The sequence below is a fragment of the Ovis aries genome, chromosome 1, assembly GCF_016772045.2.
Source record: "Ovis aries strain OAR_USU_Benz2616 breed Rambouillet chromosome 1, ARS-UI_Ramb_v3.0, whole genome shotgun sequence".
NCBI classification, from domain to species: domain Eukaryota; kingdom Metazoa; phylum Chordata; class Mammalia; order Artiodactyla; family Bovidae; genus Ovis; species Ovis aries.
Window position 1 is genome coordinate 232,520,372 of NC_056054.1, and position 13,884 is coordinate 232,534,255.

Genomic DNA, 13,884 nt, shown 5'->3' on the forward strand with positions numbered 1-13,884 from the left:
ATACTGCAACTTTTTAAAACTCTGTTTTGCTATATCAAGTCTTATCTCTTACAAGCATCAAGTAGTCTATTATTACAGCTTAAGTATTCCAAGCTGCAGGAAGTGGGGAATACCAAAACCTATTGGGGCTATCCTCTGATTCAGCAATTTCACTCCTGCTGCTGCTAAGTCGCTTCAGTCGTGTGCGACTGTGTGTGACCCCATAGACGGCAGCCCACCGGGAACCCCTGTCCCTGGGATTCTCCAGGCAAGAACACTGGACTGGGTTGCCATTTCCTTCTCCAATGCATGAAAGTGAAAAGTGAAAGGGAAGTCGCTCAGTCGTGTCCGACTCTTAGCAACCCCATGAACTACAGCCTACCAGGCTCCTCCGTTCTTGGGATTTGCCAGGCAAGAGTACTGGAGTGGGGTGCCATTGCCTTCTCCATATTTCACTCCTAGGTATTTACAAAAGAGAAATGAAAACCTATGCCCACAAAACTGGAAACAATCCCAACGGCCATCAATATATGAATGGATAAAAAATTCTGGTATTATAGTGGAATACTACATAACAATAAAAATGAACAAATCACTGATACACACAACACAGATAAAATCTCAAAGACATTATATTGTATAAAAGAAGCCGAATCATTATATGATTCCACTGATGACAATGAACAAAACTAGTGTACAGATACAGAAATCAGAGCAGTGGTTGGTGCTGAAGGAGTGGAGGAACTGACTGCCACGGGCACAAGGGAACTTTGGGAGTGCTGGAACTGTTCTGTATCTTCAATAGGGTAGTGATTACATGGGTACATTTATTTGTCAAAACTCAAACTGTATACTTAAAAGATCTGAGCACTTCACTACATGTGCATTTTACCTCTGTAACAATAAGCAAAAGAAATCACCTATTAGTGACCTTTTTCAAACTACCGTTTCTCCCCACAAACTGAAAGACAATGCTACAATAAGCAACATAACCCTCAGCCTTCAGGGGCACTGGTTGGTCAAGCTCTGCTATGCTGTCAGTAACAAGGCTAACACTCAAATCCAAGAGCCACTCCTGTTTCAAAACCAAAAATCTATCAAGTTAAATCCACTTAAGCAGACTGATTAATCACCCATTAAAAATTTATACTTTTATCCCTAAAGTTTTCTAGTCTAAATCAAGCTATATCCACTCAATGTATATCAATCACCTCTAAAAGAAATACCTTCTTCAGTCCAGTTCTAAGTCTTGTGGCTTAGTTTGCTCAATCAGGTGCTGCACTTGGGAGGAATGTATCTCACAGCTCATTACAGTAAAGTAACAATATGAAAATGGTCCACTAAAATGTAATCTAGGATCTCAGTCCAAAAACTGACCACAAAAAAAGCAAGTTTAGTAAAAAGGGAATGATAGGGAATTCCCTGATAGTCCAGTGGTTAGGACTCTGAGCTTCCACTGAAGTGAGGACAGCTCTGACCCCTGGTCAGGGAACTAAGATCCCTCAAGCTGCATGGTGTGGCCAGAAAAAGAAAAAGTGAACAGGTATACCAAAACTCATTCTATGAGGCCAGTATTGTCCTAGTATCAAAACCAAAGATATTACAAGAAAACTCTAAGCCATTAATTACCTCTTATGAATATAGATGTAAAAATCAACAAAACTATCAAACCAAATCCAGCAACTTGTTATTTTTGTTAATTAAAAAAATGTTTGCTTGGCTGCACTAGGTCTTTGTCGCTGCACACGCGTTTTCTCTAGTTGCAGCGAGCAGGGGGCCACCGTCTCCTGACAGTGCTCGCGTTTCTCACTGCCGTGGCTCCTCATGTTGCAGAGCACGGGTTCTAGGATGCGAGGGCTCAGGAGTTGTGGCGCACAGGCTTAGTTGCCCCACGGCATGTGGAATCTTCAGAGACCAAGGATGGAACCCATGTCCTGTGTGTTGGTAGGCGGATTCAACCACTGGACTGACAGGGAAGTCCATTCAGCAACTTATAAAAAAGGACTGTACATCATTGCCAAGTGAGATTTATCCCAGGAATGTAAATTTGGTCTAACATCCAAAAATCAATCTGATATTATATATCAACACAATGAAAAACAAAAACCGTATGACCATCTGACTACACAGAGAAAAAGCATTTGTCAAAAATCCTACATATTTTCATAATAAAAACAATCAACAAACTAAGACTAGAAGGAAATGCCCTTAGTCTGAGAGCATCTATGAAAAACCCATAGCTAACATCACACTTAACAGTGAAAGACTAAATGCTTTCTTTCCCAACTAAGATCAAGAACAAGGATTTCTGCCCTCACCACTTGTATTCAAAAGTACGAGGTACTGTTGTGCTTCAAGCACTCAGTCATGTCTGACTCTTTGTAACCCCATGGACTGCAGCACGCCAGGGTTCCCTGCCCTTCACCATCTCCTGGAGGTTGTTCAAACTCACGTTCATCAAGTCAGTGATGCTATCCAACCATCTCATCTCTGTTGTCCCTTCCCCACCTGCCTTCAATCTTTCCAATCATCAGGGTCTTTTCTAATGAGTCAGCTCTTCACATCAGGTGGCCAAAGTATTGGAGCTTCAACATCAGTCCTTCCAGTGAATCTTCAGGGTTCAATTCCCTTAAAATTGATTGGCTTAATCACCTTGCAGTCCAAGGGACCCTCAAGAGTCTTCTCTAACACCAAGTTCAAAAGCATCAATTCTTTGGCATTCAGCTTTCTATATGGTTCAACTCTTACATCCATTAATGACTACTGGAAAAACCATAGCTTTCACTAGATAGACCTTTGTTGGCAAAGTAATGTGTCTGCTTTTTAACATGCTGTCTAGGTTGGTCATAGCTTTTTTTCCAAGGATCAAGCATCTTTTAATTTCATGGTTGCAGTCACCATCTGCAGTGATTTTGGAGCCCAAGAAAATAAAGTCTCTCACTGTTTCCAATGTTTTCCCATTTATTTGCCATGAAGGGATGGGACCAGATGCCATAATCTTAGTTTTCTGAATGTTGAGTTTTAAGCCAGCTTTTTCACTCTTCTCTTTCACCTTCATCAAGAGGTTCTTCAGTTCTTCTTCGCTTTCTGCCATAAGGGTGGTTCCATCTGCATATCTGAGGTTATTGGTAATTTCTCCCAGCAATATTGATTCCAATTTGTAGGCAGGGCAATTAAGCAAGAAAATAAAATTAAAAGTATCCAAAGTGGAAAGGAAAAAGCAAAACTATCTCTATTTGCAGATGACAGGATTTTATATACAGACAGTCCTAAGAGTTCTATTAATGCACTTAATAAATAGGTTCAGTAAGGCAGTAGGATACAAAATAAATATACAAAATAAAAAAATCAATCGTATACACTTGTAATGAATAATCCAAATACATAATTAAGATAAAATTCCATTTACAATAGCATCAAAAAGAATAAAACAATTTTACTAAAGAACTACAAAACCTATATTTAAAAAGCAATACAGTATACTAACACATATATATGGAATTTAGAAAGATGGCAATGACGACCCTGTATGCAAGACAGCAAAAAAGACAGATGTGTATAACGGACTTTTGGACTCAGAGGGAGAGGGAGAGGGTGGGATGATTTGGGAGAATGGCATTGTAACATGTATACTATCATGTAAGAATCGAATCGCCAGTCTATGTCCGATGCAGGATACAGCATGCTTGGGGCTGGTGCACGGTGATGACCCAGAGAGATGTTATGGGGAGGGAGGTGGGAGGGGGGTTCATGTTTGGGAATGCATGTACACCCATGGTGGATTCATGTCAATGTATGGCAAAACCAATAGAGTATTGTAAAGTAAAATAAAGTAAAAAAAAAAATAAAAAAAATAAAAAAGAAATTAAAAAAAAAGAAAAATGTTTGCCAAAAAAATAATAATAATAAATAAATTTACTAAATAAGCACCCAAGGAAAAAAAAAAGCTATGTAATATTTACATAGAATAAAATAGAATAAAACAATTTTATTAATTGTTTTATTAACATTAAACAATTACATAGAATAAAACAATTTTACTAAAGAACTACAAAGCCTATATTTTAAAAGTTATCCAATGTTTGGGTCAGAAAACTTAATACTGTTAAGACAGTACTGATCCCCATACTGATCCACAGATTCAACATGATCTCTATCGAAATCCTTTGCAGAAATTGATAAGCATATCCTAAAACTCATACAGAAAGTCAAGGGATGCAGGAATAGCCAAAACAAGCTCAGAAAAGAGAATACAGTTGGCAGACTCACATGTCCCATCTTTAAAATTACAAAATCAAGATAATGTGATACCGGCAAAAGGACAGACATGTAGATCAACAGAACAAAACAGAGTCCAAAAATAAACGATAAACTGATTTCCAACAAAGGTGCCAAGATCATTCAAAAGTAACAGGTTTTTCAAAAAACTGGTACTGCAGCAGTGCATGCGTGCTCAGTCGCTTGTCACATCTAACTCTTTGCAACTTCATGGACTATACCCCCCCAGGCGCTTCATGCCATGGAATTTTCCAGGCGAGGATACTGGACTGGGTTGCCATTCCATTCTCCAGGGGACCTTCTGGACCCAGGGATTGAACCCACACCTCCTGCAGCTCCTGCACTGGCAGGCAGAATCTTTACCACTGAGCCACCAGGGAAGCCCACAGTGGAGAGTCACAAATGAAAAAAAAATAAATAAAGCTGGTACTTTACCTTATAGCAAACACAAAGATTAGTTCAAAATGGATCAAAAACCTAAACATAACAGTAAAGCTAAAATTATAAAACTTTTAAAAAGCATAGGCAATTTTACAAATCTTCATGATCTTGAATTAAGAAGTATTTTTCAGATATGACACCAAAAGCACAGTGACAAAATTTTTAAAAAATAAGTAGTACTTCATTAAAACTAAAAGCTTTTATTCGTAAGAAGAAGCATTAAGAAAGTGAAAAACCAAAGAATTGCAGAAAATATCTGCAAATCATTTTTCTGAAAAGATTTGTCACTAAAATAATGAATTCTTACAATTCAATAAAGACAAACAACCCACCTTCAAAATGGGCAAAAAAGCTAAACAGACATTTCTTCCAGGAAAATATACAAAAAGTCAAGAAGCACACAAAAAAAGATGTTTATGATCATCTGTCATTGCTGCTGCTGCTGCTAAGTCGCTTCAGTTGTGTCCAACTGTGCGACCCCACAGACAGCAGCCCACCAGGCTCTCCCGTCCCTGGGATTCTCCAGGCAAGAACACTGGAGTAGGTTGCCATTTCCTTCTCCAATGCATGAAAGTGAAAAGTGAAAGTGAAGATGCTCAGTCGTGTCCAACCCTTAGTGACCCCATGGACTGCAGCCTACCAGGCTCCTCCGTCCATGGGATTTTCCAGGCAAGAGTGCTGGAGTGGGGTGCCATTGCCTTCTCCACATCTGTCATTAGGGAAATGCAAATCAAAACCACAATGAAATACCACTTCAAACTCACTATGATGGTTATAATCAAAGACATGTGTTGGCAAGGATTTGAAGAAACTGGAATCTCATATACTGCTATCAGAATTGTAAAATACTGCAGCCACTTTGGAAAACAGTTTGACAGTTCACCGAAAGGTTAAACATAAAATTACCACAGTGCTCAGTCGTGTTCCGACTCTTTGTGACCCTATGGACTGTAGCCCACAAGGCTCCTCTGTCCATGACGCAGCAATTCTGCTTCTAGGTATATACCCATGAAAATGAAGTTATTTTTATATAAAAACCTATACAGAAATATTCATAGCAACACTATCCATAACAGCCAAAGAATGTAAACAATCCAATGTCCATCCATCGATGAATGGATAAATAAAAGGTGCTATATCCACACAACGTAATACCGGAGGGACTTCCCTGGTGGCTCAGACAGTAAAGCGTCTATCTACAATGCAGGAGACCTGGGTTCGATCCCTGGGTCGGGAAGATCCCCTGGAGGAGGAAATGGTAATCCTCTCCAGCACTCTTGCCTGGAAAACCCCATGGATAGAGTCTAGTGGGCTACAGTCCATGGGGTGGCAACAAGTCGGACACGACTGTATATCCATACAATGGAATACTATTTGCTAATAAAAAGGAATAAGGTACTTACACATGGATGAACTTTGAAAGTATTACGCTAGGTCTCACAAGAGACCACATATTCTAAGATTCTAGTCATATAAAATGTCCAAAGTAGGCAAATCTATAGAGACAGAAAATAGATCAGTGGTTGCCTACAGCTGGGAGGGAAAGGCAGGCATATGCTGTCACTTCAGTTGTGCCCGACTCTTTGCAACCCCAGGGACTGTAGTTTGCCGGGCTCCTCTGTCCATGGGATTCTCCAGGCAAGAATACTGTAGTGGATTGCCATGCCCTCCTCCAGGGGATCTTCCTGACCCAGGGATTGAACTTGCATCTCTTATATAAGTCTCCTGCACTGGCAAGCGGATTCTTTACCACTGGCGCCACCTTGGAAACCCTGGGAGAGGCCGGGTAAGGGAACATGAGGACTGATTGCTAAAGGGTACAGAATTTCTTCTGGGGATAATGAGAATGTTTTAAAATTGACTGTGGTGATAGTTGCACAAATCTGTGCATATACTAATAATCACTGAATTGTGCTCTTTAAATGGAGTGAATTTTATGGTATTTGAATCATATCTCAAGCTGTTGTACAGTAGAATCTACCTGGTAGATACAGATGCCGACTAAAATTTCTTTCAACTTGCTTGTTGTTTCGAAATTTCTCAAGAAATGTTAAAGGAGGGGAAAAAAATCACAGCATAAAAATGTTTTACTATTGCCAGTAATACATCAAAACAATGATCTATCTACAATCACTGTATTCAAATTAGAGATTGTTCACTGAAAATTTGTTCAAAGCAGATTTTAGAATTCTGTAGTCCCTGGCTTACATTCACAATAACACTCAGAGGCTAAGAATTACAGACAAGGTGCTGCTGCTGCTGCTGCTGCTAAGTCGCTTCAGTTGTGTCTGACTCTGTGCGACCCCATAGACAGCAGCCTACCAGGCTCCCCCGCCCCTGGGATTTTCCAGGCAAGAACACTGGAGTGGGTTGCCATTTCCTTCTCCAATGCATGAAAGTGAAAAGTGAAAGTGAAGTCGCTCAGTCGTGTCCGACTCCTAGCGACCCCATGGACTGCAGCCTTCCAGGCTCCTCTGTCCATGGGATTTGCCAGGCAAGAGTACTGGAGTGGGGTGCCATTGCCTTCTCCACAGACAAGGTGAGGGTGACTTAATTTTACATAGACCTCCATGCGTTTTGAGAGTGAAAAAGGTTCTGTTCTCCAGTTGATGAACAAGAGAAACAGGGAATTTCACATGTCCAGGCAGTTTTAAAAGTTTGGAAAATGTCCTCTGTAAATGTTATGGCAGACTAGAACAGATTATTTTACCTTTTGGTCAGTTTCAACACTGCTGGTTCTCAACGTTTAATTTTGGCACTCAATTTTTAAGTTCTGAATAACTCTCAGAATAGGTACTAATTTAGAAAACAAAACTTTTAATGTATACACATTAGGCTTGAAATTTAGCCAAATTTTAAATACAGTCACTAGAGAAATCAAAATTCAAATTCAGGTTGATGTACTCCGTAACTGAAGTGACCATATGGCCCAGTTTGCCCAGAACTGTCCTAATTTACACCTGTTATTCCAACAGCTGACCCAATGGAACATATATTACGTCCCTTTCATTTTTAACATATTATTATGAATAATTGCATTAAAGTAAGATAGTATGGATTTATTATACTTCCACCTTCTGCCATGGCTTTGCCTAGTACTCTGTTGCAGTGAATAGAATTCTCATTTTAACTTCTGGTTCACTCTAAAAGCCAACCACTGAGAACCCATCTCTCTTTCCTGACATTTTCCTGATAAAATGAAGTACAAAGTACACTTAGAACTTGGACACTGACAATTACTGATAGCTAACTATCCAGTCATGGGTGCTAATAGAAGGAATGTCTGAAGCTGCTGTTCTGGCCAGCCACCTGGTGTACCTGCCAGTAGTACCACTGCCGTTCTTTAGGTTGCAAAATGTACATGACCTCCAGGCCTCTATCAGCTGAGCCAGTGGGATATACAGCTGTTTGTGAAATACATGCAGGAATGAGACTGTGTGTTCCTGTGCAAAATGTTCAGAGAGAGCAATCTGAACTTACACTACAGTAGTTTTGCCATTTATTTAATTGGATTTACACAACACAGCAAATTTTTTTATATAATATTTTACAACAATTATTAGAAATTTAAACGATTTTAGCACCTCCTTTTATGTTCAAGTGCCCCAGTTTACACAAAGAGTATATGGTCACACTACTACAAACAAACACCTTATTCCCTATAAAGTTGTAGTGGACCATATTAGGGAGTCTATAAATATAAACTGAACTACCTAAAGTATCTCCTAGGTCCTCAAAACCATTAACCTGAAGGGATGGCAGGCAAGGGTCAGCCAGCAAGAAAACCAACTAATACCACACTATTACTACAGTAAAACTATTTTTTTAACCAATGTGATTCTTGAACAAATACAAAAAAAAAAAACAACTCTTCCACAACAAGCAAGAATAGTCCACACCTAGAACTATATATGCGATCACAAAAGATTCTATTACTTCTTTGTTGGTTCACAAAGTGCTTCAAAATCATCTATTAACCCTGAGGACTTCATTCATTTTGGGCATTTAAAAAGAGTTTAGGTTAGAAGGAGGCATGAAAATAGTTTAAGCACGGTGCTGTGCTAGGTCACTTCAGCTGTGTCTGACTCTTTGCAACCCTATGGACTGCAGCCTGCCAAGCTCCTCTGTCCATGGGATTCACCAGGCAAGAACACTGGAGTGGATTACCAAGCCCTACTTCAGGGGATCTTTCCCACCCAGGGATAGAACCTTTATCTCCTGCATTGGCAGGTGGGTTCTTTATCACTATTGCCACCTGGGAAGCCCTTAAGTACCCATAACAAAGGAGAATTTCATCATTTTAGATATCAAATAATTATTCATTCCTTTCTCCAAACAGCACTGATTAATATATAATTCATTAAAGAGACTTTAAAAGTATCAAAGACATTAGAATAAGTATAGGACAAATCTGTATTTTTAAAAAATTCTTAAAAGACAATTATTATCCATAATTGACAAGCTGGCCCATGCTAAATTAAAGACAAAGTCATCTGAGATTCCTGGAGGAATTTAAAAACCTTTCAGGTCTAAGAATAGAGAAAACAATTAAAAAAAACACACACACACCCCATTCCTTTTGTAACAGCTCTTCTAGTCTAGGTGAATACCTTAACAGATGAGATGAAATCTGAAAGGGAAAAAAAAAATCCACTTTGACCTTTGAAAAAAATGTACTATAGGGTGGGAAAGATCCCCTGGAGAAGAAATTGCAAGTCCAGTATTCTCACCAGGAAAATCCCAAGGACAGATGTCATTCAGACACAACTGAATGACTAAGCACAGCACATTAGGGTTACCTTATAAAGGATAGTTGTTCAAAGTATCCCACATAAAAATCTCAGATCATCTTTCCATTCAATTCAAAACTTAAATGTTAAAATGCAAATTTAAATTTTCAACACTAGATATCACTAACGATCCTATATATCACTAAAGATCCTATATATATATATATATATACACATATATATATATAAAACGACTTATATGCAGGTCAGGAAGCAACAGTTATAACTGGACATGGAACAACAGACTGATTTCAAAGAGGAAAAGGAGTATGTCAAGGCTGTATATTGTCACCCTGCTTATTGAACTTCTATGCAGAGTACATCATGAGAAACACTGGGCTGGAAGAAGCACAAGCTGGAATCAAGATTGCCTGGAGAAATTATCAATCATCTCAGATATGCAGACGACACCACCCTTATGGCAGAAAGTGAAGAGGAACTAAAAAGCCTCTTGATGAAAGTAAAAGAGGAGAGTGAAAAAGTTGGCTTAAAGCACAACATTCAGAAAACGAAGATCATGGCATCTGGTCCCATTACTCCATGGGAAATAGATGGGGAAACAGTGTCAGACTTTATTTTTGGGGGCTCCAAAATCACTGCAGATGGTGATTGCAGCCATGAAATTAAAAGATGCTTACTCCTTGGAAGGCATCTGGTCCCATTACTCCATGGGAAATAGATGGGGAAACAGTGGAAACAGTGTCAGACTTTATTTTTGGGGGCTCCAAAATCACTGCAGATGGTGACTGCAGCCATGAAATTAAAAGACGCTTACTCCTTGGAAGAAAAGTTACAACCAACCTAGATAGCATATTCAAAATCAGAGACATTACTTTGCTGACTAAGGTCCGTCTAGTCAAGGCTATGGTTTTCCAGTGGTCATGTATGGATGTGAGAGTTGGACTGTGAAGAAGGCTGAGCGCCAAAGAATTAATGCTTTTGAACTGTGGTGTTGGAGAAGACTCTTGAGAGTCCCTTGGACTGCAAGGAGATCCAACCAGTCCAATCTGAGGGAGATCAGCCCTGAGATTTCTTTGGAAGGAATAATGCTAAAGCTGAAACTCCAGTACTTTGGCCACCTCATGCGAAGAGTTGACTCATTGGAAAAGACTCTGATGCTGGGAGGGATTGGGGGCAGGAGGAGAAGGGGACGGCCAAGGATGAGATGGCTGGATGGCATCACTGACTCAATGGATGTGAGTCTGAGTGAACTCCGGGAGTTGGTGATGGACAGGGAGGCCTGGTGTGCTGCAATTCATGGGGTCGCATAGTCGGACACGACTGAGCGACCAAACTGAACTGCAAGATCCTATATAACATACAATTAACAGTATTTATTTTTTAAAAAACCTTTAATCCAAGTACAATATACCCTCGTCAACATCTCAGTGAAAGTAGTAGGGCAGATCCTACTTCTACTCCAACCAAATGAGTTTAAGGCTTAGGACTTCCCTAGTGGCACAGTGGATTAGAATCTACCTACCAATGCATGGGTTTGAGCCCTAGTCCGGGAAGATTCCACAGGCAGTGAGCAACTAAGCCCATGCACCACAACTACTGAGCCCATGTGCCACAACTCATGAAGCCCAAGCACCTGGAGAGTGGGCTTCGCAGCAGGAGAAGCCACAATGAGAAGTCCATGCACTGCAAGTTTGAGTAGATAGACCCCTCTCACAAGTAGAGAAAGCCAGTACAAAAGCAATGAAGACTCTCAAAATAAAGTGTCTAAGGCTTAGATGGGACCAAAAGTGGAAAGTCTGACAAGCAGCTCAAAGAGCATTACTCTCACAATCTTGCCTTAATAATATTGAAAAAAGTCACTAATATTTGCTATATACATATATTCATATATATCACTGAATGGTTGTAAAAAGTTTTTAAAGAAGAGCTGACTGCCTATGCTCTTATTCATATAAGATCTTAACTAAATAATATTATGTCAGGTCTTTAAGGAAAAGAATACTCTCTGCCTTGGATGCTTAACCTAACTAGCCCTGAAGAAAAAAGAAAAGCCAGATTCTAATTCCAGCTGTTTTTTCATCTTAGGAAGCTAGAAAACATACAGATACTTTCCAGCTCTAAAATGATACTCTGGATAAAACTAATGAAAATACTTTTACAGAATTTAGTTAGGTCTCTCCCTAATGTCTATTAGGCAGAAATGTTACTTTAGAAAAAACTCTGAAAAATACTGAAATGTATAATAGGACTCAAAATCAGCTCTTTCCCCATTCTCATTTATCAACTAGGACTTAAGAGGCACAACAGATGTACAAAGTAAGCCTGGGTCCAGTACTTTTATTTTATGCCAGAAAGAAAGCTGCTTCAGTGGTAAGCTATAGAAAATACATGTCTACTTAGATTTCTGGGTGGACTATCAGAATATCATATTTAACCCACTTTACTATGCATATTTCCCCATATTTAAACATCTCTTTACCTGACATGTTCCTTATGATCAACGACATATCACTGTTTACAACACCATTTACAGAGATTTTTTTCCCCTCTTTAGGAGCATATGAAATAATCATAGATTTGATGAAATGTTATTTTCCTGTGATTGCTCCTCCTGAAAATGCTTTCAATTCGATTGACATCTAATTGTTAGCAAAGTTAAAAAAAAAAAACACACACACACACACAAAAACATGGTTAGCTTTCATGTGCTTTCAATGCCTGAGGTCCAGGTTGGATCCCTGATCTGGGAACTAACATTCCAGCCATGCAGCATGGCCAAAACACAGAAAAGACACATGTTTGATTATACTACAAAACCACCTTGAAATAAAGGTAATCAGCGATTCAACGGAGTCTCAACTATATGAAACTGGTAAGATTCTCTGTAAAATTCCAGTTGAACGAAACAAAAACATACCAGCTAGAAAAAATAGTTTATGTTCTTTACACCTGAATCAAGTAAAGTAATTTGGAAACTGAATTTTTAACTTTCTGCTGTCACTTAATTTTGGAAAACACTGTTTTCAAACCAGCACATATTTTTCAAAGTCTGCAAATTAGGTTTGAATCCTCCAAATAGTCATTTCCTTTACCAGCACAAAGATGACTCTTTTCAACGATTTTACGACTCAATATTAAACAGAAGAAAAATGCTTTGTAAGTTAACTTGTGTACACGAAAGAGCTGTACGTTAAGATTTACAGAAGCTTCTTTTAAAATCTTCGGAAAGATTTCCAACTACTCTGAGCATCAGTTTCCCCGGTTTAGAAGTTTATTAGATAGCTTATAATCTTTACTCATTAGTTCAACACATAACTTTTTTGAATATTTACTAGAGACTAAGCAATTATTCAAAGAGAGGGCTAAGATGTGACGAGGTACCATCTTTATAAGAGAATGCTGCCTGAAAAGGCACTACCTGACGTCTAAAATTCCACACACCTGAATGAAACGTAGCCAGGCCCTAAACAGCGTATATAACAGGCACACCTGGCTTAAGTCTAAACCCCGATTCAAAACTGCAGTTTCCCGCTGACAACATGGACTGTGCGGGTCTGAAAGAACTCCGGGCCAACGAAAATTTTAACACAGAAGTGAAAGCGAAGGTGCTCAGTTCGGAAGCGAGACGAAGAGGGTCTAAAGAAAAAGTGAGTCGGAGGTGACGAGAAACGCAGCGGCGGCCCAAACTGCTCTCTCCACTCCGCACCTCGAGTTAACTTCCCCAGCACCCGGGACTCGCGACTTCCCCGGCCCCAGGGCGCGGTGGCGGCGGCCGGCGTGCGTGAGGGGCTCCCCAAGGCCCGGCGCCGGTCCCACCGCCAACCACTGTGCAAAATAAGGAGTGGGCGGGGCTGGACACATGCTCCTTTCCTCGGAGAAGACTGGGGGGAGGGGAGCGGCGTGAGCGACCCTCCCGCCACCGGATCCGACGGGGGGAGGGGGGCCGCTGACCGGCGGGGGCGGGGGTGGACGGCCACACGGCCTCACCCAGGGCCGGCCTCGCCGCGCCGGACCCCAAGGCCGACGTGGGGGAATTGGGCTAGCCTCACCGAAGGCAGGCGGGAAACCGGGTGGCGGGAAGACGGAGGCCGGCCCAGCTCGAATGCCGCACGCGAGGCCCTGACCCTACCTACCCCCGCCTTCGGCGGGCCCGCAGAGCTCCACAAAAGGCTCCCCGGCTCCCGAAGGGACGGGGTGAGGGCTGAGGAAGCCCCCCTCACTCACTCACTCACTCACTCACACACACACACTCACTCACTCACACACACACACACCCGCTCGCCTCCCTACCCCCACTCTCGGGCCGCCCTCCGCGGGCGCCCCATAGCAACACCGGGAAGGCGGGGGCCAGGGGCTCGGCCGCGGAAAGCTGACGCCCTCCCCGACGCCCAGAGCTCGGCGGGCGCGGGAACCCCGACACGCAGACAAAAATCAA

General features: G+C 41.0%; 1 protein-coding gene across 2 annotated transcripts in view; it reads right to left on the bottom strand.

The window, feature by feature from the left end:
* GMPS (guanine monophosphate synthase) overlaps positions 1-13,884 on the bottom strand; it is a 78,490-nt gene that overhangs the window by 64,074 nt on the left and 532 nt on the right. The window lies entirely within an intron of this gene.